This window comes from Pyxicephalus adspersus, chromosome 4 (assembly GCF_032062135.1).
Source record: "Pyxicephalus adspersus chromosome 4, UCB_Pads_2.0, whole genome shotgun sequence".
In the NCBI taxonomy this organism is placed as follows: domain Eukaryota; kingdom Metazoa; phylum Chordata; class Amphibia; order Anura; family Pyxicephalidae; genus Pyxicephalus; species Pyxicephalus adspersus.
The window spans coordinates 103,241,062-103,268,722 of NC_092861.1; the positions used below are offsets into that span (position 1 = coordinate 103,241,062).

Genomic DNA, 27,661 nt, shown 5'->3' on the forward strand with positions numbered 1-27,661 from the left:
CCTTAGTCAGCACTGAAGCATCTTCCACAGTAATACTTTCAGCAGTCTGAGCTTAACATGAAACGGGTACACTTATTTCAACCTGCCCCTCTTCACCAGATTCCACTGTAGTTGGGACATCAACCTTAGTTGAATGAGTATGAACGAAGTAGATACAACAGTAATTTCTTCCACTTCTTCTCTCTCACCACTTTCTAAAGTTTTTTCAACCACTTTGACCTCAGCAGAATTTTGTAAATCTTCACCTGACTTATCAAAAGCTGCATTTGAAACAAGACTGGCAGTTTTCTCTTTAGCTGCTATGAAGGAACATTCTGTCTCTTGATTATTAACAGTATTTGCTCCAGGGTAGGCAGACAAAATTTTGCCTCCCAATTCTGTGCTGCCAGTTGCTGCACCACCTCAGTCAGCATTTTTCAATTCTCCGCTGGCATTCATGTCATCCACTTCATGATGCAAACTAACAATATCGTCCGTCTACCTTCCTACCGCTTCCGGCACCACAGACCTCAGCAACAGTGCTGGCGCACAAAACATCTTAGTTTGGCCCTTCAACGTTTAATAACAAATTTCATATATTTGCATTACACACTTCGGGGTAGCATTGACGATGCACTACTCCCAGCTCTGGATGCCAGTTACCAATGCCGTCCACATTCCATCTCAGGGCCCACCGCCTCCTCCTCCTGCTGTTGCTGCTCTGCTCCCATCTGCCCAGTACTTCATTCACAAAAATTGTGAAACACACACCTGGGTGTCATTGACAATGCACAACACCCAGCTCTCCATGACTCTTACCAATGTGGTCTCCCTGGCGTTAGCTGACCAGAGGCCACACATTGCTGCTGCTCTCACTGACCCACGCTCCGTCTTTGGTCCTCCCTCCTTTTGCCTAATGTCACTGCACTACTTGTCCACAACTTTATGGGTGTCATTACTAACACATGTCATCCAAGTCATGATGCTAGATAGCAATTATTATTATTATTATTATTATTATTAATAAACAGAATTTATATAGCATAAACACATTATGCAGCTATATAAAGTAAGGGGTGTGTAAATAGCAACGCGTTGTCCTGCTGTTTTGACGGCGTACACTGTTGCTAGTGGATTGAGTTCATCCTTTCTCAATGTTCTAATGTTTATGCTGCCTTCTGGACGCTGCCAATCACGCAAAGATCCTATTTGCCTGCTGTCACTTTGCCTGCCATTTTCTGGAAAACCACAAGGTTATTTTTAACTTATGTATTTTTTCCTTGTTGCCACTGTTCTTCTACACCCACCTAGCACATTTGGTGGTTCTAACATGTATAGGGGCTTTGTTAATGTTTAAAGTCGGCCCACTGACTTTAATGGAATTCGTGAAACCGAGTCGCCGAAATTTTGCGAACCCACCAGAAGTTCGCGAGACTGTCAGAGGCCTTCTCGCTTATCCTTATTCCAGAGTAGGACTACAAGAGCACAAAATATTGCACCAGATATAAGTAGGAGTATGGCAGGAGAGCTGGGAGTCCCAATCACCATAAGAAGGAATGCATAAAAGAGAAAGAGATGACAAACATACAAAATATATCAAGCAGGTACAGAATCCATACAGAAATTTAAATACAAAAAAAGGGAAAGAAAACAAAAAGAAAAAAATATAGAAATAAATATTAGCTAAAATAACCCCAGATGAAAATGAATTGGGTCCTGATAAAATATTTTTACACTATGTAGAGTACTAAAACCATTCAAATATATGAGAGCAATTTTGTGAACTCAAGTAACATGCCTATCATTGGTTATTTCTGCTTCATGTAACTCTCTGTAGTCCTCATGGAAGCTATAACTATGTGTAGGGTGGGTGGCTGAGATTGAAGTTAGTCATGCATATTTGCCCTTCTGGCAGTTAAGAGACAAATGCTTATGCAGCTCTCCTGACTGGCCTTGCCCAGTGTAGAATAACCCCTCATATCCAAATAACGATCCAGAGGTACTACTGGCAAGACCATCAACAATGACGAAAGAGCTTTTATGATTGGAATAGGGGGGTTGGTAATTTAATTATTACAGGGAAGGTGCTGCTTTGCCTATTTGAATCCCCAGATAGGTGATTGATACTTTTTCCATAGAGAGAAAGCGCTACAGTGTAGGCCGGGTCTAGAAAGTGGGCAGGTCAGCAGTAAAATTTCACTTTTAGAAAAATCTCCAAAAGCTGTGAATAACTGCTGAATATAGAGCAAATCCTCGGCTGGGGAAAATGCAATATTGTCATTGAAGCGTGCCACAACCATTGTACCTCATGACTGTGCAATTTTAAGTTACATAGTTAGATAAAAAAAAAGTCCATCGAGTTAAACCACTAGGAAAATAAACATATTGCAGATAAACCCTATAGACATAGTTGATTCAGATGAAGGCGAATAAACTTCATAAAGAATTAGTATCTCGTAACAATGTTTAGACGTCAAAATAGTATTTACCAGGGACTCCAGCGCTAGATTGAAAAGCAATGGTGGCAATGTGTAGCCCTGATATGTGCCCTTCTGTAGAGCAAAAAACTATGATAGATACCCCTGGGTGCCAACATAGCCCAAGAGGGACAAATACATGGCCGAGAGCATTCTTTGGTGGGGTCTAACTATAACGATTCGGTGCAACACCACAAACAGCCAAGGGATATGTTCCTTGTCGAATATCTTTTCAGCATCAATGCTGAAAATAGTTAGATCTTCTTTGGGGTATTTGGCATATTCTAACGCTGCCAAGACCTTACGAATATTCATTACTGCTGACTGACCTTTAACAAAACTGGCCTGAACAGGGAGTACCAATGCTGGCAGCCAATCGCCTGGAAATAAATTTTTGACAGAATATTTGCGCCAACATTATTTAGGGAAATAGGTCTATATGATGTTAGGCAAAAGGGAAGTAGTTACCTGAATCCCACATTGTGCCATAAAAACATTGGAAAAAGGCTTTGTTCTTTATTTTTGAAAAATATTCTGCTCCAACGTTGGCCTCCAACGTTTGTCAATTGTGATATAGTTGCCAATATCTCAGCTTCCATGATAAAAGAAATTTAACCTTTTATACTAATCTTGGGATAGCCTAGGCAATTTAACTCAATCTAGCCAAGAAATGAAGTTTATTTCTCTGTTTGTATTCTCAGAATATAGGGATTTATAAAACTCAGCTAATATATCATTAATAGAATGTAGATTTGAAGATCAAGTATCCTCAGGAGCCTGAGGGGCAGAGATACCTGTAGGGCCACTTCAGGAGTGAACAAGATTTGCTAGCATTTTACTAGCCTTATTGACAAATTTATAATAGCGGAGGTCCATATATTTAAATTTTAACTGTTCATATCATGTCAATCACTGAAAAGCATAAAACTGTTTTTTATCCTCATACCATGTAGTTTTTCATCTAAGGATGAAGGATCCACTATCAAAAGATGGTGTGTCTATCTCAAGCGCTGTATAGCCTGAAGGTAGCTCGTTTGTGTGGTTTTCTTATGAGCATTCATGAATGCCATAATTCTACCTCGCACATACACCTTACTTGCTTCCCCAAACAAAACAGGATTATCAACATGAGCGGTATTAGCTTCTGAGTACTCTCTCCAGGCCAAACTTAGTAATTTGTAGCTCAGGGTCATGATAAATAAACAATAGATACCTCCATAAAATGACATACCCCTTAGGGGTGGTATCACAGATCGATAATAGAATAGGAGTGTGACCAAGGTGACCATAGTTTGGATCCCTGGGGAGTGCACAAGAGGTAAGAGGACACAAAAGCACAGTAAATAATCTATATGTGAATGCGTAAACTGGATATGAGAAAAAGTCACATCATTCAATTGCATCGCATCTACAAACTCCAGTAGGAGAGTGTTGTTACCAGGGACCAACAATGGAGTGGTGGGGGCATAAATATTGTGCAGTGAGACAATCCTATCTGTGAGGTGGACAGTGAACTTCGGGAATTGTCCCACCACATCAGCCAAACATGACTGTACGCTTATGCATGAACATTAGGACACCAGCTTAACTATATACCGCAGGGGAACCATAGACTTCCCCACCATTACACTATTACACCTGCAGCGGAGTGTGGGGGTGCAACAGTGGACCACAGAGGCTCACCTCACTGTCTTAAGAGAAACCACCAGGGTGTAGCAGCAAAAACGGAAAGCACAGCTTTCTGCTATGGCTGCTTAGCCACTGCAGCTTGTGCCTTTTATGAGAGACTGCTACAGCTCAGGCAAAGCACTGCAGGAGGCCACTACTTCACAGGCAAGAATCTGTGCTGAGGCAGTGGAGCAGCTCACGCTCAATGTTAGTTACCCCTAGCAATCTAGCAGTCAGCCGAGCCAGCCATTTTCTGCAGAAAATGACATGGATGATGTGGAGGCCTTCTTCACTACATTTGAGATGACAGCGAGAAGGAAGGCTGGCCCCATGATACCTAGGCTGCATTAATAATGCCTTTCCTATCATGGGATCCTCAAAAGGCATCCAGTTACTCCAGCTAATGCCAAGGGCTATGGCAAGCTTAAAGCTGAGATCCTAGCCCATTTGGGTTCCACCACTGCAGTATGTGCTCAACGTGTGCTTAGGTGGCGCTATAAATGTAACCTGCCACCCAGGTCGTAAATGCATGACCTTATCCAGCTGGTCACTAAATAGCTGCAAACCGAGATCCTGTTGGGGCCTCAGATGATAGAAAGTGTTGTGATGGATCAGTACCACGGCACTCCCTGTCAGTTCATCTGCAGTGATGGGTGAGTCATAGTGACCTCCAGACAGAGCAGCTAGTGGCAACGGATGAAAGAAATGTGGCTACTGAGGAGCTACTTGCCTGCTGTGCAACACTGAGTCACCGTCATGTGAGAAACTGACATCCTCACAGAGCCCTGCAACCAGCACAAGGGAGACGATCAGAGGCCATCTGTACGCTCGTCAGGGAAAGCACCAGGCACCTCCAGCCTGAAGGAAACCTGACAGGACCATGTTGGAGGTGTCATGCCTGGGGACACACAACAGTCCAGTACACAGCTCAGGAGGAGCCAATGAAGTGCAGAATGTTCTGGAGGCTGTCACTGTTTGCTCTGGATGTTTGTGAACCGAGTTCCATGGCTCTTTTTGATTCAGGAAGCATGATTACCTTTGTGTTGCCCAGTGTATTTGTTGAGATTGGGGTCATTGGAATGACTCTTCTGGTTGTTTGCATCCATGGAGACACAAAGACATACCTGGTGGCTCCTGGTATCCTTTACCACTGCCAGTGGTGCGGTCACGCATGAGGTCAGAGTGGTATGAAACCTGGTACACCCTGTTATTTTGGGATGTGACTTTCCAATGATTTGGAACCTGTGGGGGAAATTGAGTAACCAGGTAAATAGCCCAAAGTCAAGTACTGAAAGTAGTGCCATTCCTCTCCCATCTCCGGACTGTAATTCAAGACTCTGGGACACCAGAGAGGTAAAAATTGACAGGAGCAGGGCGATCTGTTCCTTCTCCTCTCTCACCCACCTTGCCCTTCTCTGCAGCCAGCAGCAACGGCTCTGCCCAGGAACCCTATCCACTGGTCACTTTCTGCTCTGACTCATGTTATTCCCTTAGACCTGAACCCTTACCCAAGACGACAAGAGTATTGCACATGCGCACTCCATCTGCTGACAGAGGAGTTAACTCCACCTGAGCTGCCTATGCTTCAGCACACTCACTGGTAGTGTGTTCTGTTACCTGCTGATCACATGACCTCTCCAATAAAAGGAAATGACTGGCAATAGGGTTTGCCTGAACAAGGAGTTCTCCTAGGCTCTGCTTCCAATACCTGTTTGCATTCCTGATCATGTTCCTGACTCTTTGACATACCGACCCCAGGTCTTTCTGACTACTCCTGTTTGCCACCTACTCTGACATCTAACTCCTCTGACTACGCTTCTGCCCCACGTTTCTGTACTATGCTTTGGTCCTAACCTGTCAGCAGTAAAAACTCCTGCAAGCACAGGTGCCACAACCTGGCAACAGCCTGCAGCGCAATATCCTCCCTTCCTGAGGCTCTGGACAAAACCCGGTTGTTGCTTAGACTCTGCGCCCCGTACACATTACTGCCAAGTGGGCTGGCAATACGGAAGGTCCACCATCCCACCCTAAGACATCATGACAATTTGTTCTGGCCATGGATCCTGCTGACATGCTACTACCTGACTCCATGCAGGATTTGCTGCGACAGAAGTAACAGGAGTCGCACCAAATTAAGTATAATGAATGCTTGAATGAACTCCAGTCTGCCATCAGTCAGACCTTTAATTCTGCACCTGCTCCAATGACTCCAGCTACAGTTCCCACTCCAGTCCCAGCATCCATGCCACCTTGCTCAACACTCCAAATCCTTAGTCCTCCTCGTTTTTCTATTGACCCCAAGCTGTGTTGAGGATTTTATAAACCAAATTTCCCATAGAACGAACCAAGGTGGCCTTCTTCATTTCCTTGGGAAAGGGACGGCCCTTGCTTGGACTCAGAAATGAGCTCAGGAGACCCAAACATTCCAGCGACCCATCGAACTAGCCCCAAATCTCCTGTACGCCACTCCTCCAGCAGTTGAGCTCATGTAAATGGATCGGGCACAACTATCTCCAGAAGAACAATCTCATTGTCAAAACCAGAAGCTCTGCCTGTACTGCGCTCAATAGGGCCACTACAAGTTAAAACTGCCCACAGAAAAACGCCACATGCCAGTGCCTAGGAAATTTGGGAAAAGATTCCTTCCAATTTTGATCTCATGCCTTTTTGGACTCTGGTGCTGCTGGGAACTTTATTAATCAGCAACTAGTCTCTCAACTAGTATAATATTCCTGTAGTGACTAGTGGTGTCTGTGGTAAATGGTGCAGTCCTGCCATTCAGCTACCCGCCCATTGACTATGAAGCTCACGGCTCTACATTCCGAGACTTTATCCTTCCTGGTAATCCCTAAAGTCATACATCTTTTGCTTTGGTTGCCCTGGCTCATAAAACATGATCCTGTCATTATTATTATTATTATTATTAAACAGGATTTATATAGCGCCAACATATTACGCAGCGCTGTACATTAAATAGGGATTGCAAATGACAGACTAATACAGACAGTGATACAGGAGGAGAGGACCCTGCCCCGAAGAGCTTACAATCTAGTAGGTGGGGGAATTTCACACACAAAGGATGTGAGATATGTAGTGTGGGAAGTAGTGATGGTTTCAAATGACAGAAGAAGCCGGGTAGGCAAGTTTGAAAAAATGGGTTTTGAGCGCTCTTTTAAATGAGCAGAAAGTAGGAGCAAGCCGAATAGGACGAGGAAGACCATTCCAGAGAGTTGGAGCAGCTCTAGAAAAGTCTTGTATTCGTGCGTGTGATGAGGTTATGAGTGAGGAAGTCATTAGTAGGTCATTGGAGGAGCGGAGAGAGCGGCAAGGGGAGTATTTTTTAACCATGTCAGAGATGTAAGTGGGACAATAACTGTGTAGGGATTTGAAGGCAAAGCACAGGAGCTTAAATTTGATTCTAAGGTGAAAAGGAAGCCAATGGAGAGAACTACAAAGAGATGTAGCGGAAGAGGAACGGAGCGAAGGATGGATGAGTCTGGCTGCAGCATTCATAATAGATTGTAGAGGAGAGAGTCGGGTTAGTGGAATACCAGCGAGAAGGATGTTACAGTAGTCCAGACGAGAAATGATAAGAGCATGTACAAGGAGTTTGGTGGTCTCAGGGGACAGGTAGGGGCGGATTTTGGAGATGTTGCGTAGGTGAAAGTGACAGGACCTGGAAATGTTCTGAATATGGGGGGTGAATGAGAGGGCCGAGTCAAAGGTGACACCAAGACAATGTGCCTGAGGGGAGGGCCGAATAACAGTGTTGTTAACAGTTAGATATATGTCAGGGGGGGATTTGGAATTTGAGGGGGGGATGATGATGAGTTCTGTTTTATCCAGGTTGAGTTTCAGGAATCGGTCAGACATCCATGATGAGATGGCCGACAGGCAGCATGAGACCTTATCCAGGACTGAGGGAGACAGGTCAGGGGTGGAGGGGTCATTGACTGGAGCTCTGGAGACATCCTCTCATGGAGAACTACCTGCTTTCAGAAGTGCCTCCCCAGGCTTCCTTATGTACAGCAAGTTTTCTCATCAGCTGCTTCCCCAGTTCCTGGCCTACCAAGACCTTACTGGGAATTTGCAGACTTCTTCAACAAAAAGCAGGCAGAGACTTTACCACCACATTGACGTTATGACTGCACTATTGACCTGGTTCTGGTTCTTTCCCCCCTTGGGCTGAGTTTACCCTCTCCCCATCCCAGAAACCAATGCCATGTAGGAGTATATTCCAGAGAATATGGTGAGGGGCTTCATCTGCAAATCATCATCTCCCGCAGGAGTGGGGTTCTTCATTAAGCAGAAAAATAGTTTTGTGTCCCTGTATAGATAATAAGAACCAGTATGCACTGCCTCTTATTTCGGAGCTGCTCGGAGGAGCATCTGTTTTCACAGAACTTGCCTAATTTAATTTGTATCCGAGAAGGAGATGAGTGGAAGACTGCTATTCAGACTCTGTAATGCTCCAGCTGTCTTCCAGAATTTTGTGAATCATGTTTCTCAGGATCTCCTAGATGTCTGTGTGGTTGTGTACTTGGATGACATTTTGGTCTATTCCAAGGATCTGCCAACTCTCCATGTCAAGACTGTCCTGCAGTGACTTCGGAACAATGAACTTTATGAAAAGCCATAGAAATATCTATTTAAACTTTCTAAAGTCCCATTTCTCAGTTACATAGTTTTAGCTAAGGGTTTGAGGATAGACCCTTCTAAACTTTCTGCAGTGCTTGCCTGGCCGCAAACACTAGGACTTAAACCTATTCAGAGGTTCCTCGGCTTTGCCTAATATTGCTGCCAATTCATCAAAGAATATTCCACGCTAATTGTCCCAATTACATCTATGACGAAGAAGGGGTGTAATTGTAAATTGTGGTCACCAGAGGCACTCCAGGCCTTTCAGTCACTCAAGAAAGATTCTGCTTCTGCTCTGATTCGCCCTGACACCTCTTAGCCTTTCTTTCTGGAGGTGAATGGTTCTTCTGTAAAGGTTCGGGGGTCCTGTCACAGAAGAATGCTTCTCGTAAGTTTAATTCCTTCTAGAGGGAGCTCATTATCCTGTGCTCATATTCACGGATCACAAGAATCCGCAGTATTTGCAGAACGCACAGTACCTGAATCATCACCGAGCCTGATGGGCGCTCTTTTTCTGATTTTATTTTTTTACTCTCTGTTGTCCATGCTCAAAGAAGGTTAAAGCTAATGCCCTGTCCTGTTCCTTTGTAAAGAAGGATCCTAAACCGGAAGTCCTAGTTCCCTTTAGTCCTTCAATGGGGGCATGCTTCCAAGTTGGCGTGACATCATGGGCATCGCAAAACCTTTGAACTGAATAACCGCAAGTACTGGTGACCAAACCCGAATCCCAGCAAGGCAATTGGTCTGATCTTCTGCCTTGGGCTCAGCTGGCCCCCAACAACCACTCCAGTGATTCTACAGGTCAAACTTCCTTTTTCGTGGTCCCTGGTCGTCATCCCAGGCTTCCTTCCCCTGTCCCTTCCCCTGTACGTGCTGCAACCGCTACTGCTGAACATATTCAACAGTTTTTGGAAAAAAAGCAGATAATGGACTCCATATTTGTCCGTAGCTCCTTTCAGTATTTGATACACTTGAAGGGCTATAGTCCTAGGGAATGTTTCTGGGTCCACTAAAGCATCTTCATGCTCCTCTTCTCCTCAAGAGGTTTCACTTAAAACTTTGCAATAAACCCGGGGGGAGGAGAATAAGCCAGAGGGGGACCAGGGGATCTGTGCCTTCCCACAGAACCAGGGATCTGTGCCTTCTCCTGTTTCACCCACCTTGCACTACAGTGCAGCCAGCAGCAACAGCACTGCCAGGGAATCCTATCCACTGTTTACTTCCTGCTCTGACTCATGTAACTCCATGGGACCTTCCCCCTTACCCCAGAGGACTAGAGTATTACGCAGATGAGAGTCATTGATCTGACCCTGAGACGGTGCCATATTGAATGCCACAGAATCAGAGCAGCTCAGTGTCCCTGACAGGAAGTAATGGCATTATCTGGTGACCATTGATTGTATCACCCAGACAGTCTTGATGTCTTCTTTGCCCTTGGTATGAAGGTACAGGTGGAAATCTGGCCTGCAGTTCTAAACAAGTCTACTGAAATAGCCTCAGAAGTGTGGAGCTCATGCAGGTTAGATGATCACTTTGTCATTGGGTAGTCACAGCCCCACATAAAACTTCTTGATTTCATAGCATAATGCAGGACAATCAGAAACCAGGAAGCAGCTACTAATTTCTACAATTAGTATGAGACACGCAAAATGAACAGTCATTTGTCAGCACCTTTAAAAGTCTTTGTCCTGAAAAGAACAAAATAAAGCCCCCATGAAGTACTTTGTGAAAAAAATCCTAGACTAGCTGCACTGCTGTTACTTAGCTGATTAGTCCTGTGTTCTTGGCAGTTCATTTAGGTCTTCCAAGTCATTAGGAAATTCTTAGAAAAAAAATCCATTCTAATTAATTCATCCTCAGGAAGTCATTTGTAGCTTCCTTAGCATCTCATCCGGTTTGCCTAATTAATATCTTGATGCTTATCACTTTAAAGAGGTAACACAAAGTAGAATTTATGTTCCTTCCAACTAGGCCAATTTACACAGTTCACAACTTGGCTATCTGCTCATTTTTTAGGTAATATGATTGTAGAGTGCCCACTTTAGCTGTGTGATACTTTCATGCCAAGGCCTCCTATTCCAGTGGTAAGCATACCTGTATTTCTCTGTGTTTCCTGGAAACACTGACCTGCTATTGGTCATTCTTCGCAATACTGCACTCTCTAGCTACCCAGTGTTCCATTCTATAACAACAAACATCTGATTTAACTGAATTTACCTTTCCCAGCCACTTGCTTCCACCTCTTAAGCAAAGCTGGGATGGGGATGCCATCTATCTCTTCTCTTGTGTTTTTCATCTTCTCTGTTACTATTAGAATTGATCACACTAACAACTTCCACCTCTGGAAAGTATTGCCATTGCTGCTTCTCCTTTGTTGTCCTCTATCTGTGTATCCTTATTTTCTCTGTATCAATCTGTATATTTTTTCCAATCTTCCACCAGCTTTATCCAGTTCCCACTTCTTGCAACACCTTTAAGTTGGACTAACTAGGGAGACTAGTCTATTTCCATATCAATGAAAAACAAAATATTGAAATCAAATATAAAACTTAACCAAATTATTTTAAATATTTACTATACAGGTAGTCCCCGGATTAAAGGCATCCGACATACGTACGCCTTCTGGATACGAACAGGGCTCCCCGCTCGAAGTGCAGAATGAAGGCCTAAAGGGGGAGGGATGCGGTTTGCATGACTTGCAGATGAAATCTTTTGCTAAACACAGCAAGATGTAGGTGATCTTAGGGGGGTGAGTTCTTTCTACAGCCTCTTGTAACTCGTTAACGGCACAGCTTGCTCCACAAGTTAATGAATGTCTAGGCTTCATAAAGTTTTCTGCTTTGTTTGTGATTAACTTACAGTGAGGATTTTATACAGTAACTGACACCATGCTGTCCAATATTATGTTGAGACAAACATCTGTCCTAATTGCATTTATTAAAATAGTGGACCTGTTCAGACTTACATACAAATTCAACCTAAGAACAAACCTACAGCCCCTATCTCGTATGTAACCCAGGGTCTACCTGTATTAACTATAATATCATAAAAATCACCATAGCAACACAAATACATTGATTACAAAGAACATTACTTTTGAAGCCATACTTATCTTAAAATGATTGTGACAACAAATAACTAAATGGAATCTAACCAACCAAATCAAGTCAGACAACTGTACACACACAGCCTTATATTCTTTGCGGAAGTTGAAAATTTAAACTAAGATTATATTTGTCCATTCATAACACATGGAAGTGAAGAATGGATGCTGACTGACATTACAGACAAGTTTAAACAAGCAATAGGGAAGTTTTCATAAATATATCTAATCCAGTAAAGGAAATGAAAATATCAAGGATTAGAATAACGTGGAATGTATATCCTTTTAGTTACTAGAAATAAGATTGGCATTTTCAGCAAAAAGAATAAACAATGAATCTAATAAAAGTTCCAATAAGACAGCTGTGTGGAAGGTAAAATTAAATATCAGCTAGAGGATATTTAAGTAGAAGTGCATTGGTGTGAAAAGATGGTGCAAAAGACAGAGATTACTGGAAAGCTGTGACAAGTGAGGTCAGGTTTCTCAGTGAACTGTAGTCCCACTGACGAAATAAGTATAGGGCCCTGAGCCAGTGCTCACCAGACGCCAGTCCCCCAATCCAACTCCACACTCTTCACCTATAGCAAACCCCTGCTGAGCCTTGGTAGGCTAGTTGTACTGTGCCAGCTCAAGGTTTTCGTCAGGACTTCTGTGCGCAAAGGATGATGTCTGGAAAATGACGGAGTACACGCAGTACAGGAGAGTCCAACAGAGGCAAGTCCATAAAACAGAACCAGAGGCCAAACACAAGTTATCAGTCTGACAAAGTATTCAAAGACAAAACAGGGTCAGGTTCACTGGTAACGGTCGATCCAGGTAGCATACAATCACATGGTCAGGAAACAGGCACAGTCAGCACCAAGAAATCCAACAGATAAACACACCAGCAGCAGGTCAGCCAAGCTTAATGCGACAACATGCAACTGGTGTCTGTTAGCACAAAGCTATCAAGTTTTAGCAGTCCTCCTTCAGTTGCGCACATCCTTAGTATATGTGTTGGGAATGCAGAAAGGTACATGTCATGTGAGGCTGCACACCTAACCTAACTCCTTGATCTCATAACAGTAAGTATGTCATTGCTAAAATACATTTTTTTTAGCACAATAAAAGTAGTTTTAATATATTCATAGACCACTTTATTTGCTTTTGATGAGTATTTTTTGAATAACGACAACAAAAAATGTTTTTTGCCCATCCAAATTCGCCAGTCCAAACTTCAGAATACTAATTTCAGAATAGCCTTGATTCATTCTAGAAGAAATTTGAATCTCTTGAACAAGATGAAGTTTCATAATATTTGGGGTTAAAAAAGCATGTTATTTTATTAAATTTTTAATGAAGTTTTAACACATTTTACAGCAATGTTATAAATTGTAGTGTTTTTTTTTTCATTGTGTTAAAAAGTGTCACATTTACAGAAATTATTCAGTTAGACTTAAAACAAAAGCCTAATGTATCTGCAAGCATTGGAATGCTAATGATGGACATTAATTGCTAATTAACCCCTTAACTGCTATATAAATGTTTTTTGTTTTTTTTTGTCCTCATACCTAAAATCAATGTACAATGTACTCTGCTTTTAAATTTATTTTTGCGCAGCGATAGCGATTGGAGTCCCTTGTGGAATTGAGCAATAGTGGTTGACCAGGAAATTTGTCATCAGACAGCGAAAGTAAACTGAGCGACGAATCTGAACCTGTGGTCAGGGCTGTGTGCACATGGTGCTCCATTGACCTTGATGCGGACCAGGCAGCACCACCAAGATTTCCATTCACCGGCACCTGGAATATAAATTGAGGCTGAATGCGACAACCCCCTGGCATACCTGAAGTTGTTGACCGATGAAGTTAACAAAAAAATTGTTGCAGAGACAAACAGGTAAGCCGCTTTTGTGTTTGCTAACTTTTTGAAATTTTTTGCTATTTTTTTTATGCAAACATGATTGCTGCTCTGTTTGCTAACATTTTGAAATTTTTTGCTACATTTTTTTTTAAGCAAACATGTATGCTGCTCTGCGTTTGCTAACTTTTAAAAAAAAAAAAAAATTATGCCAACATGTATGCTACTCTGTGTTTGCTAACTTTTGAAATTTGTTTGAAATTTTTTGCTAATTTTTTTTTATGCAAACATATATGCTGTTCTGTGTTTGCTAACATATTACTTGCAACCTTCACCATGTGAGATTGAGAAACAGCACTCGCTGTTCAATGTTTGTAATAAATATAGGACTGTCGTTCTGCATTAGCTAAACAGGTTGCCAGTATTTGTATATTGATAGGAGGTGTGGTTGTTCTGAGAAAAAAAGAGGAAGCAGGAGAGCAGACATGTTGAGATGACTGTGTGTGAAACAGAATCCGCTCGCATCCAAGTGTCAGCGCGTCCTAGAGTCTCAGGAGCTGTGGCTGAGTGAGGCTGACCACTGTCCAAGGCAGATCCTGTCCAGAGGAAAAGGATTGTTTTCCAGAAAGGCTGAAAGGAGCTGAGGAACGGATCGCTGTCTGTCTTGCAGGACCTCATGTTTGCTGAAGAGATTTGTTGCTGTTTTTCAGTTTAAAGACATTGATGGATCCAGAACAAGACCCGGGTCAGTAAAATCGTGCACGCACCGCATTATAGGATTGGCGCCTGAAATACCAGAGACTGAGATTAGACCTGCAGTAGCTAGTAAGTTAGGGTCTATGTGTGTGGCAGGTCATAAGAACCAATTTTGAATAAGAGCGCTGTGCTGTCCTCTGGGGTGAGTGTATGTAATGTAATTTTCTTTGTCTTTATATTTGTAATTTTGTTCATTGTTATATTACTCAGTAAAGTACGTTCTGTTTTACATGAGCTAGTGGTCGTGTTGTCTTCCCTGTTTGTGACTTCGCTGTATCCTAGAAAGCCCCCGGTACACGGCTTACAACCACACTATAAAAGAACATATCCTAAAATACCTTTTTTTTTGTTTTATGCAGGTATGCTGAAAAACAACAAGGTGCTCCACATCTGAGGTTTGTAAGAAGCAGAAAGTGGGAACCTGTGACCAAGGATGACATTTGGCTGTTTTTGATCTTGGTGATCCTGCAGGGAGTTGTGAGCAAGCCCATGCAGAAGTGGTACTGGTCCAAGAATAAAATGATTGCCACTCCATTCTTTGGAACAGTCATGCCAGATTACCACTTTTCCCTCATAACGAAGTACCTGCACTTCGCAAACAATGAAGAAATTGATGAGACTACCCATCCTGCACCAAAACTGAAGAAAATTTGGGAAGTGCCTCTGATGATTCTACAAAATTTCCAGCAAACCTATGTGCCAGAAGAGAGATGTCAGCATTGAGTCTAATGGCTTACAAGGCGAGGCTCAGCTGGGTGCAGTATATGCGTCAAAGAGGGCACGTTTTGGCGTGAAAACATATATGCTGTGTGAATCCTCATCTGGCTACATTTGGAATACAGTACTGTACACTGGAAAAGGGACACAGTTCAACCCCAGATACAGCCATTATGGATTACCAACATCTTTAGTGCTATCCCTCATTCAGCCATTACTAGATTGCTATTGTGTCACAACTGACAATTTCTACACCTCTACTGAGCTTTATGACTCCAAACTTCCTGCTAGTAAGTACCTAAATCAAAACAACAAAGGGACAAGGAGGGGAGCAAAGGCAAAGCAAATACACCCCCACCCCCAATGGGGCTGGCATAGTCTCAACATGGGAGCATTTGCACTTGCTTCTGCTCCCTCCTCATGGGATTATAGCCAGTACCTTATAATTTATCTATATATTTTAACTAATAAAGATTAGAAACTGTTAATTTGAATATTTTCATCCATGGCCTCTTCTTTTCTAATAAATATATACCACTCCAACAGCTCAAATAATAATTCGAATGGCACAAAATCTGAACTCAGCCATTATGACTCAAACTCAACTCAAATCACAAATCTGCCAGCAGTGTCAACCCACACTGCTGGCACCCAAAAAGATGGATAAGGTCAGGCCTGTACAAACCGGGCACCCGACCCAGCAGATCAACATGGCAGTAAGACAAACAGCCAAACGCAACCCAGTGTTTAGATAACTGATGGTTATCTAAACACTGAATAAAATTTGAGGGGACTGAATTTACAACAATCACAGAACTATTTAAAAAAAAAAACAATGCATAAATGAGGATAAGATAACCACAACTGGTAAATATCACATACCATAAAAAACAGGTCCAACAATTTCAGATGACCTATGTAGTTACCACCAAGGTTGTCATGCACAGGACCACAAGGGGGGCACTATGGCTTGCACGGAGATGGTGTGAGCCCTAAGAAGGGCCAAGGTGCAGAGTCTAAGCAGTAACCAGGTCTTCTCCAGAGCCTCTGATGGTGAGGATGTTGCGCTGGGCACTATGGCTTGCACGGAGATGGTGTGAGCCCTGAGAAGGGCCAAGGTGCAGAGTCTAAGCAGTAACCAGGTGTTCTCCAGAGCCTCTGATGGTGAGGATGTTGCGCCCCTGGTTACTGCCAGGTTGCGGTCTTTGGGCACACCAAGGTGGGCGAAACACAGTACCAAATAACATAGCAGAAGGAAGGCCAGGGTCAAGGCAGGCAGAAAGCAAGAAAGGTCAGGTCACATGCCAGGGGTCAATTACCAGGGAACACAGGAGACACTACAAGCAACAGGAGGCACAGGTGTCTCAGGGATATCCGCAGACAGACAGTAACACTGGAACAGCACAGGGAAGTTGGCTGGGAACCAATAGACTGGACAACGAGGGGTTAACGCAGGAGCTGGACGGAGGAAACACTGAATTCGCTAACAGGTGTACAGGAACTAGCTCAACAGAACTAGGGGCTTGGCACAAGTGAAGACACGTTGCACGAACACTGAGTGCAGTGTGTGAGCTAGCTAAATAGCCAGGAAGGGTTAAAAGACTATTTTCTTATTGGCCAGTGGATTGGACAGAATTAATAAACTTTGAAAACAGACGTACACCCAGAGTCAGAACTGCCCGCATGTGCAGGATAGAGGCGTCTGCGCTTTAGTGAGGAAAAAGTAAGTCTGACAAAGGTGAACCACAAGAACTGATGGAGAAGGCCAGCATAACCTGTTACCTAAACCAAAATAATGGAGTAGCTGTCACAAACCTATGTCTAAATGAACCCTATTGCACATGCCCAGTGCAAGCTCCAATCAGAGACTAGGACGGCACTATATGAAGGCTCCATGATTTCCTTCCGATTTCCTCCCAGTGCGGATTGATCGTTACAACTTTCTGTTTCTTGATTCCTGGTTGCTGATTCCTGATTCCTGGTTCCTGCTCCTGATTCTTGATTCCTGCTCCTGATTCTGGGTTCCTGCTCTTGGTTCCTGCTGCTGATATTTGGTTCCTGCTCCTCGCTACTCATGCATCCTCTGCTCTCCATCTGATCATCTGTGTATGACTTCCAAGGTTTGTCTGCAATCTACTTTCACCACTGTGATCTGCAAAGTCATTGGACATTTATCAGCATTGTTATTTGCCCAGTCATTGGACATTTTACTTTACTGTTTTCCTGCAAGGTCATTTGACATTTACCATTATCTGGTCTGCAAATAAACTAAAAGAAACATTTACCCATTAACCTATACACATGTGTGTGTGATCTCCTGGTTATTCACCGTCAAGATTCCCTCAAACAGAGCTCTCTGTTCTGAAGGCTGACAGTAGCACCTGGGATCAAGGCCAAGATTGGCAGTATAAATCTTTATTTAAAACCTAAAACAGATTTGCAACCCCCAATGAAGCAAATCTGTGCTTTGTACAATGCCAACATAGGTCAAAAACCCTAAAAAAGACTTTAGGGTTACCCTCTTTTGATCGAGGAGGAAATAAACCATGGATTTCAGTCTGGTCACCTTATCTTTGAGAAACCTAAATTCCATTCTAACAGTGCCAATAGTGTAACAAGGTGAAAGTATTTGTGGGACTACAAGTGTCAGGAAGGGTTTAAGAACGACACAAAACACTCAGGCACTGCTTAACTAAAAGTTCACGCAACTGGGTTTACCCCAGGGAGTGCCCATTTCCATATCATCTAACTAGGAAGAGTCAGGCAGGGAGAAGCTGGCATTTCTTTATGCGTATCCAGAAAATGTCAGAGTCAGCACTCAGTTCTATGATATCTGGAGTTACAATTTAACAATTTAACAATTATACACTGAACCCAACCAATCAAATCATTATATGTTCATCGCTAGCTCATTTTGACCAAACCTCCTTGTTACATTATAATATAAAAAAAAACTTGCAGTTGTAAGTATGAGAATATATTTTGTAGATTAGCAGTTGTTTTCTTTCTCATGACCCAAAAGGGCATAACAGCCATAACTTTCTTCTTATAAGGTCACTCCCACCCCAACCTAGTGTGGGAAGGAGGACACAAGATGTTCACAAGGGCACAGACCAGACACTTTACACAAATCCACTTGTACGTCCACAACACATGTATTCAGTATTCCATGTTTTTGTATTTGACTTACTAAAAAGATTAACTCTTAGGTGGCTCTCCAGAGGATTAATCAGAAAGCCTCACCATTCCTGCTACAAATAGACTTTTCATCTGCCAGAAGAACCTCAAGGGAAACACAAATAGAAGAAAAAACCAGGACCTAAAAACAAAAAAAAATTAAAAAAGCGCAAGACTGTAAACAATTCGCATTCCACACAGACAACCCTATCCAAAAAAGATAAAAACGGAGCGCACAGCCCAGTGAGGTTGGTAGCTGTAGCCTGATCATGTGGCTCCCCAGTGATTTTTGTAACGGCTTCTTTTCAGCACTGATACAGCGGTGAAACAGTGTAGCAAGCAGGGGAACATCTCCACAGCCTGTAGCAAGCGGTAGATATGGTGGGAAAGGCAGAGGGGAAAAATAAGGAGAGAGTTTCTCAATCTTAAGCATCGAGACCCAAAGCCAAGGTGACAGGCACGCGGGAGTCAGTTTTACTAACGAGCCCTGTTCATGGCTCTTCTAACCTCCACTCTCAACAATCTGAATCACAGCTGTCAGCTGCACACAGCTGACCTGACACCAGCTTAGTTCTCTCCATCCACTCATTCTGGCATACCACACCTTGCTTTTATGAATGAAAAAAGCACAACTACAGTTTCTAACATTACTATGAAGGGGGAGAATAGGCTATTACAAGGCATGGCCGCCCTGCTACAGATGGAATTAGCCAAAACATCATCCTCCATTACCTTTGAACTCCGGAGGGACCTACAAAGTTTTGGTGCATGCCTGGATCTGATTGAGCAAAAATTAGATGATACAGTGGATACTGTATCATCTAAATTTTGCTTAATCAGATCCAGGGAAAAAATTTATCACAAATCACAGTCCTGGACACCCAAATTGATGATCTTCACATAGACGGAAGATGACATAGATGACCTGAAGAATTGTGAACAACGCAATAATTTTCGCGTTCGTGACTTACCTGAGTCGGTTGAAGACATTTCGGATGCTACCAAGAGGTTTCTTCACTCTATCCTGCCCGACAATCCGGATACTCATCTGGAAGTGGACAGAGTCCACTGAGCATTGGCAGCATCTAAACCTAATAGCCACCCACGTGGTATCAATGTGAGACTGCATTACTTCTCAACCAAGGATGCCTTGATCAGGACAACGAGGATTAAGGAAGACTTACAGATGGCAGGTTTCCCGGAACAAAGTTTCTCAGATTTATCCCCGTTCATGATCCAAAGAAGGAGGGCCCTAATACCATTGTTGCAAATGTTGATTGCTAACAATATAAAATATTAGGCCTTTCTCCTACGTTTGATGTTTCAACCCAACGGAAAGTCATATGGCTTTTCTTCATTCACAGAACGAGAACACGTACTGAAGGGGCTGGATCTACTTCTACATTTTATTAAACTCTGTCCACAGAGGCCAGGAAATTTCAGTGCCTAGTATGCTCTGAGGGGGGCATGCTAGGTCACTCTTCTCTCCCCTTCACTCAGCATCCCTTAATACCAATCAAGCTCCACCACAAGACGTCCACACTTGCCCTGAAGGCTTTTATTGACTCTGGAGCAGCAGGCAATTTCATCTCTGAAAGAGCCACTGACTCAACCCTTGCGTATCTCTGTGGTAGATGGTATTGTTCTTTCCTGCGGACCTATCCGCTTCCGCACCTTATTCATGCATTTGATGGTGGGAGTGCTACATCAAGATATCATAACCTTCCTTGTACTTCCCCAGGCCTCATCTGCAGTCATCCTGGAACTCCCTTGGCTTCAACAACACTCTCCAGTGCTAGATTGGTCCACTCCAGAGGTATTGGCTTGGGGCCTTTCCTGTCACTCTCGGTGTTTGACCAAGCTCCAACCTCTCAGGCCTCTTGGACTCTCCACATCAGAGTTGGCTCCATTGATCCCTAACCAGTACAAGGATTTCCAAGATGTCCTCTCCAAATACCAGGCCAAGCAACTTCTTCCCCATCCCCCATCTTATGACTGTTCGATAGACCTCATACCTAATTCCACACCTTCAAGAGGTTGGGTATACCCCCTCAGTCTTCCGGAGTCCAAGGCTATGAGTGAATACATCCAGGAGAATCTGCAGAGAGGATTTAGTCCTCCTCTCCCGCTGGCACAGGATTTTTCTTTGTCCAAAAGAAAGATGAGACCCTTCGTCCTTGTATTGATTACCGTGGTTTGAATGCCATCACTAAAAAAAAACGCTACCCATTGCCGCTTATCCCTGAGCTTTTTGACCGTCTCTGTGGTGCCCAAATCTTCACCAAGATCTCGGAGGGGCCTACAACCTAATTTGGATCAAGGAGGGGGATGAATGGGACCGGCATTATGAATATCTGGTGATGCCCTTCAGTCTCTGCAATGCCCCGGCTGTCTTCCAACAGTTTGTCAACAAAATATTTCGTGACCTTCTGTACATTTGTGTCATTGTCCATTTGGATGACAATTGACTTTCTCTCCTGACATACCTACCCACAGACAGCATCTCCGTCTTGTCTTACAGAGACTCAGGGACAACCGACTCTACGCTAAGGCAAAAAAGTGCCTGTTCAAATGCACCCAGGTGCCCTTCCTGGGTTACATTGTTTCCAAGGATGGCCTCTCTATGGATCCCAAGAAGGTTACAGCTATCTCCAACTGGCCGCTACCCTGCGGTCTTAAAGCTACTCAGCGTTTCCTGGGTTTTACCAACTTACTACCGGCAGTTCATCCAAAATTACTCCACCCTGGTAGCACCTATCGCTGCACTGACCCGAAAAGATGCTGACCCTAACTGGCCCTCTAAAGCTATTGAGGTCTTCCATTTCCAAGCCCTTCTCATTAGAAGTGGATGCCTCCTCAGTCGGAGTGGGAGCTATTCTTTTCCAGACCCCCACCGGAGCTCAACGTCCATGCACGTTCTTTTCTCCGAAATTCTTCCCAGCAGAGAAGAATTACTCCATTGGAGACAGGGAGTTGTTGGCCATCAAACTCGCTCTAGAAGAATGGTGCTATCCTTTGGAGGGCTCTCCTCACAAGGTCACTATCTTCACTGATCACAAAAGCCTCCAATACCTACAGTCGGCTCGTCGCTTTAACCCTCGGCAGGCTCGTTGGTCTTTGTTCTTTTCCCGTTTTGATTTTATAATTACCTTTAAACCTGGTTCCGCTAACTCCCAAGCTGACGATCTCCCGCTCCTTCGATCCACATGATTCTGAAACTACTGCTGAGTTGGAGTTTGTTATACCATCAGCCCGTATCCTTGCCTTGACCTCCATTCAGGAATCTGCTATTCTCCCAGGAAAAACATTGGTGCCTCCCCAACTCCGCACCAAAATACTACCTTGGGCACATGACTCCATACTGTCTGGCCACCCGGGCGTTCACAGAACTTTCACCCTTTTCTCTCCTCTTTACTGGTGGCCCAACCTTCGTAAGGATGTGACAGACTATGTCAAGGCCTGTGCTGTTTGTGCTCAGACCAAGTCGTCTTCTTTCTCTGCCCATTTCTAAGGAGCCTTGGTGTCACCTGTCCATGGATTTTATTACAGATCTCCCACCCTCCGATAGCTGAATGGTCATTTGGTTGGTTGTGGATAGCTTTTCCAAAATGTCCAATTTTGTACCCCTACCAGCTTTACCATCAGCAGCCACGTTGGTGACAGTCTTCATTCGTGAAATTTTTAGGCTTCATGGTATGCCCACGCATATAGTTTCTGATCGTGGGGTGCAGTTTACCTCTCACTTTTGGAAAGGCTGTTGCAGATCCGTAGACATCTCTGAGGACTTCTCAGCATATCACCCGCAGACTAATGGGAAGACAGAAAGAGTTATTCAAGCCCTGGAGCAATATCTCTGAGCCCTTGTTTCTGTCGACCATGATGACTGGTTAGCACTGCTACCATGAGTGGAGTTCGCCCACAACAACCATGTCAGCACCAAAGAATCACCTTTCTACATTGTCTATGGCAAACACTCTCGCCTTCCGTCTCCTTTACCCTGCTCTTGCTGAAATACCTGCACACGGTGCCCTGCAGAAAGTCTTTAATCACCTCTGGTCTTCTACATGTGAGCATCTGAAACACGCTGCTCTCAAGCACAAGAAGTTTGCTAATCGGCGTCGCCGTAAGGCACCTCTACTCCAACCTGCAGATAAAGTCTGGCTCTCCACAAGGAACATTCGTTGCAAGGTGCCTTCTCTGAAATTTGCTCCACAATTCATCAGACCTTTTCTGCCAAGGTTAATCCAGTTTGCTACAAGTTACGTCTACCCCCACATCTCAAGCTGCCCAATGCCTTCCATGTGTCTCTGCTTAAGCCATTGGTCCTGAACCGCGTTTTCTACTCCTGCACCCGATTCTTCTCAGGAATATGAAGTCCATCAAATTCTGGAGTCTAAGTTTTCTCGTAAAAAGCTAATGTACCTAATTGATTGGAAAGGCTTTGGTCCTGAAGAGAGATCGCGGGTTCCAGCTACAGATGTGTCTCTACCTCTTCTTGATAAGAGGTTTCATCTTCATTTTCCCCTTAAAACGTGGACCCCTGCGGGTGGGGAAGCCCCATAAAAGGGGGGGTAATGTCACACTTACCTGTTCCTTACTAAAGCACAGGCATCACTCTCCTGCGTAAGCTTTCAGTTCTGTTGCTGGGCGTGCCTCTGTTTCCAAGCTTTATCAACTTCGTCCAATACGGACAATCAGGAAATAGCCTCTTGATCAGCCCTGGCTATTTAGCTAGCTCACAGACTGTATTTTGTGTTCAAGTTACTAGTGCCAAGCTCCCCAGTTCTGTGAACTAGTTCCTTGTACACCTGCTACTCTAGTGATTCCTGTGTCCAGCTCCTGTGTTAACCCCTCGTTGTCCAGTCTGTTGGTTCCCAGCCAACTTCTCTGTGCTGTTCCTGTGTTCCTGTCTGCCTGTGGATATCCCTGCTTCTCCTGTGCCTCCTGCTGTTTCCAGTAACTCCAGTGTTCCCTGTGCCTGCAGTGGCCCCTGTGTCATTGCTGTCTGTCTCCTGGATCGCTGGCTATTGTCCCCTGGGGTGTGACTTGATCTCTCTTGCTTGCTGCCTGTCTCGACCCCAGGCTTTCCTTGACTATCCTCCTGCCTGGTGATTTGGTACTGTGCTTGCCCACCTTGGTGTGCCAAGGGACCATAACCTGGCCGTAACCAGCAGCGCAGCATCCTCACTATCTCACTATATAGAGGCTCTGGAGAAAACTTGGTTACGGCTTAGACTCTGCACCTCAGGGCGTCTCAGGGCTCGCACCTCCTCCATACGCCCTCTAGTGGTCCTGTCTCTCCATGCGTGACAGCTTGAAAATCAGATCATGGGCTTCCGAGCAATTAATAAATCAGAGCATACGTCCCCAGCGATTACCTGGGAGGCACATAAAGTGACCATCAGAGGGGAAATTAATAAAATAGGTTCCAGGTTGAAGAAGGCTCGTAATGAGCAAATGAATCTCAAACTTAAAGAATACCATGACCATTAAGGCACAAGAAAAACCCTCTACTAGAATCAAGTGTGAAGCGTGAACAACTGCATACAGAAATCAACTTGTTGCTTACAACAAGAGCTGAGAAATCTCTGAGGTGGTCAGCTAACAGGTTCTACAGGTGGAGTGATACACCTGGCAAACTTTTGGTAAACATATTTAACCCCAAGCCCAAAATTCACACTTTCCCTAAGATTAAATTACAAGAAGGGAAATTGTCCCAAAATCCTTAAAAAGTTGTCGACGTTCAAAGTGTTTTATAATCACCTATATGCCAGAACAGAGTTGGTGGACTGGGATGAAGGCCTTTTTCAAAGATGTGACCATACAAAAATTGAAAGAGAGGCATCAAGAGATTCTGGAGAGGCTCTTCACTGTGGATTAGACACTTCGGGCTTTTAAACTACTTAAATCAGGCAGCGTACCTGGTCCAAATGGTTTACCAAATGTTTATTTTAAAAAAATTTGGATCCAAATTGACACCACACCCAGTTGAATATTTCAACTTTATCAGGGAGTGGAATCCTCTACCACTGGGGTCAAATACAGCATATATTAGTGCGATGCCAAAGACATTGGAAGATGCTATGGAGGTATTCAATTACAGGCCCATATCCCTCATAAATTGCGATTTAAAATATATATTGAAATAATATTAATTTGCCTCCTAATTAACGAACTAATTTTCCTGGTAGTCTATATCTATCCAGACCAGGTGGGTTTTTTACAGCACAGGCAGGCTCTGGACCAGACTAGAAGATCTATAGATCTCATATTGGTGCTACACTTTAATTGGGATAAGGGGTACAAAAGGCGTTTGACAGCCTGTCTTGGCACTATTTATTTCGGGTATTGGCAGGGATGGGTTTTGGACCCTATTTTCTCAATTTACTGAACTCCTTTTATGATAGCCCAACTGCAAAAATATCCCTGGGAGAATTTTTGTCTTCGAGTATAACAATTAAAAAGGGTACTAGACAAGGTTGTCCCCTATCACCCCTACTGTTCGCTCTGGCAATAGAGCCGCTAACCAGTGCAATACGCTCTAACCCAAATATTAAAGGTATTCGTTGTGGTCCAACGGAGCATAAATGTGCTCTATTTGCACATGATGTACTGATGGACATCTCTTCTCCACTGTTAACATATAACCAAATCTTTTCAAGTTGTTGGATGAATTTGCAAAGATCAGGCCTCCATGTCAAGAGTCACAAGACTCTTAACATAAATATCCCAGCCCAGCAAGTTGCTGCACTTTTGAGTAATTATAAATTCCAGTGGGGGGATAAATCGATACAAAATTTAGGGATTAACCTGACCCCTATATATCAATCATTTTACCAGGCTAATTATGATCCATTAGTTAAGAAAATTCTGTTGGACCTGCAAAGATGGGCTAGATCACCTCCCTCATGATTTGGTTGTATAGCTACTATTAAAATAATGTATTGCCTAAAATACTATATTTGTTCTGTACCTTACCGATACCGTTACCAAACCGAATCATTATACATCTACAAACAAAATTTTAAAGGTTATATGGGGAGGGAGAAAAAGTAGAAAACAAAAAGCAACCCTCTCTGCACCCTGATCTCTGGGGAGCCTGGGGGATTCTCACCTTCAGTATTATGACAAAGCAGCTTTGACATTGGGTCACGGTGGAAAGATTGGCAAGTCAATCAATGGCAACAGCTTTTATGACGTAGAGCTCTAAGAAAGCCAGACCCATAGTATGCTGCCCTGCTTTAGCTCACTCTCAGTATGGGACAGATTTTCATGTAACACGAAAATTTCCTTGCCTCACTTGCTCCTCACTACCTTATGGGATAATCCAGAATTTTTCCCAGGAAGGGATCAGGAATGCTTCAGATGGTGGATAAAGGTTTCATGAGAATAAAGGATGATCTAGATGTATGGGCAATGTTCAGTTTTGAATATTTGGTTAGCAAAAGAGAACTCCCTAGTAAAGAATATTTTAGACGTAGACAACTCAAGTCTTTTGTATGTTCAAAACGCAGAAAAGCGGAACCTCTATATTGGTTTACCACATTTGAAAGCTTGTGTCGCTCAATAACAGATACTAAAGATAACATTTTTCTGCCATATGCTACACTAGTGGCCCCAGTCACAAAAATTAAGTACATGGAGTTGTGGGAAGTGGATCTGGGCAAGACATGTGAGTTAGAAGAGTGGAGTGAGATGTCCCTAACACTTTTAAAGGTATCACTTAACTCTGCCCCAGTTGAGGCGCTATCACCCCTCATCCAGCTGTGAGGTGAGGGGCACGATGGAACATATGTGGTGGTCTTGCCCAAAAGAAAGCCAAACTTTCTGCTCAGAGGAATTCAAGCTTATTTCTGAAACAGTGCAAATTGAGGTAGAGAGGACACAGGAGGATGCCTTGATTAGCAAACCTAAACAACCACTTTCTACACACTCCAAGAAAGTAATCAAGCCTATTTTACTATACATTAAATGGGGGTTTTGTGTCCCCTATATTTGGAAAATGTGTATAATGTGATCTGTACTGATGTCTTGTTTTACTTTGTATTGTTATCATTGTTTGTTTCAATGTCCAGATTAGATTTAAATGTCTTAAATCATATAAAATGGTTTGTCAAAAACCCAATAAAAAGACTGAAATACAAAATAGATAAAGGCAATTCAAAATTGTTTGAAAATCAACAATGCAAGGATGCTCAAGGAAGTATAGGATACCAAAATCAACTCAAGATTCATGTCATCATTGAGTGAACCCCACTACGGATAGGTGGAATGGTGTAGTACACAAAAGAACATGTGGCTTCTTTTTAGGGACCAAACTGAGGGGGGAAATCCTTAAGTTTGGCAAAAGGGTGTGCTTAAAGGGCCACCCACCCTGCCAGCCTCAATCACCCAAAAAATTTTGTCTCTAGCAATGTGTTCCAAGCCTGACAGAGATAAATTGTCAGCAACCTAAACCTTGAAATGGGTGTAAATAAAAACCAAAGGAAAACATATCAAGTAGATTTTTTTAAAACACTCCAAAGTGTTGACAAGAACAGAATTAAAATAATAGGGAGCAGAAGAAAGAGCAAATGCTGCCATCATAGGATTACATCATTTCCGAAAGGGGGGTGCATTTGCTTTGCCTATGCTCCCCTCCTTCTCTTCCCCCTCTTTGTTATTTAAATTTAGGTACTTACCAGCAGAAAGTTTGTGTGATTGAAGAGCTTCATCTTTGGATTGGATGGGAGATCCTCAGGTCTTTAAAGGTTAGAAGTGCCTATAAGAGAAGAAGAAAAGTGACAATAAATGACAGTAGACAGTAGGACAGAAACAAGAAAGCTTCACTCTAGCTTACTGTATTACACAGCCTGGAGGATTACTTTGGGCCTGGATCTTTCTGACTGTTTTTCCTGCTGAATTACCTGATGATGAAGTCTTCACTTGCAAGGTCCTTGAACAGGCTGGTGAACTAGATTGGGAATCTTGGCTCCTCCACTGCCTGGAACATCAGCCAAACTATCCTCCCTCTTTTCTGGTACATTTAGGCCTTTAACATTAAGAGAGACAGCAGTAACATTATCCATTACAATTAGTAAACCCTTAGGATAACAAAAAATGGGGTAATGAAAGGGAATAGAAGGAAAAATGAGGAATGAGAGCAAATAGAGGGGAAATAGATAGGAAGGAAATATATAGAGAGAGTAGAAACAAGTGGGAAGTGGAAGTAAGCTGAGGAAGGAAGTAATTGGAAGAAAAACCTACCCTAAACCTCATGAAAGTGGTGGGAGGTGCTATGAAGTATGAAAAAATCTCTAGCCTTCCC

At 43.3% G+C, this 27,661-nt stretch overlaps 1 protein-coding gene and 1 long non-coding RNA gene across 2 annotated transcripts in view; one reads left to right on the forward strand and one right to left on the reverse strand.

The window, feature by feature from the left end:
- Positions 1-17,473, forward strand: part of LOC140329100 (uncharacterized) — a 143,400-nt gene extending 125,927 nt beyond the window's left edge. Inside the window, exon 3 of the transcript XR_011920423.1 lies at positions 14,820-17,473. The gene's annotated coding sequence lies outside the window, so the exon portion shown is untranslated. The remainder of the gene's footprint in view (positions 1-14,819) is intronic.
- Positions 1-27,370, reverse strand: part of LOC140329102 (uncharacterized) — a 42,689-nt gene extending 15,319 nt beyond the window's left edge. The window contains exons 1-2 of the long non-coding RNA XR_011920424.1: positions 27,261-27,370; positions 27,036-27,115 (exon numbers count right to left, since the gene is read on the reverse strand). This is a non-coding gene — a long non-coding RNA (uncharacterized lncRNA). The remainder of the gene's footprint in view (positions 1-27,035; positions 27,116-27,260) is intronic.
- Between the last annotated feature and the right edge of the window lie 291 nt (positions 27,371-27,661).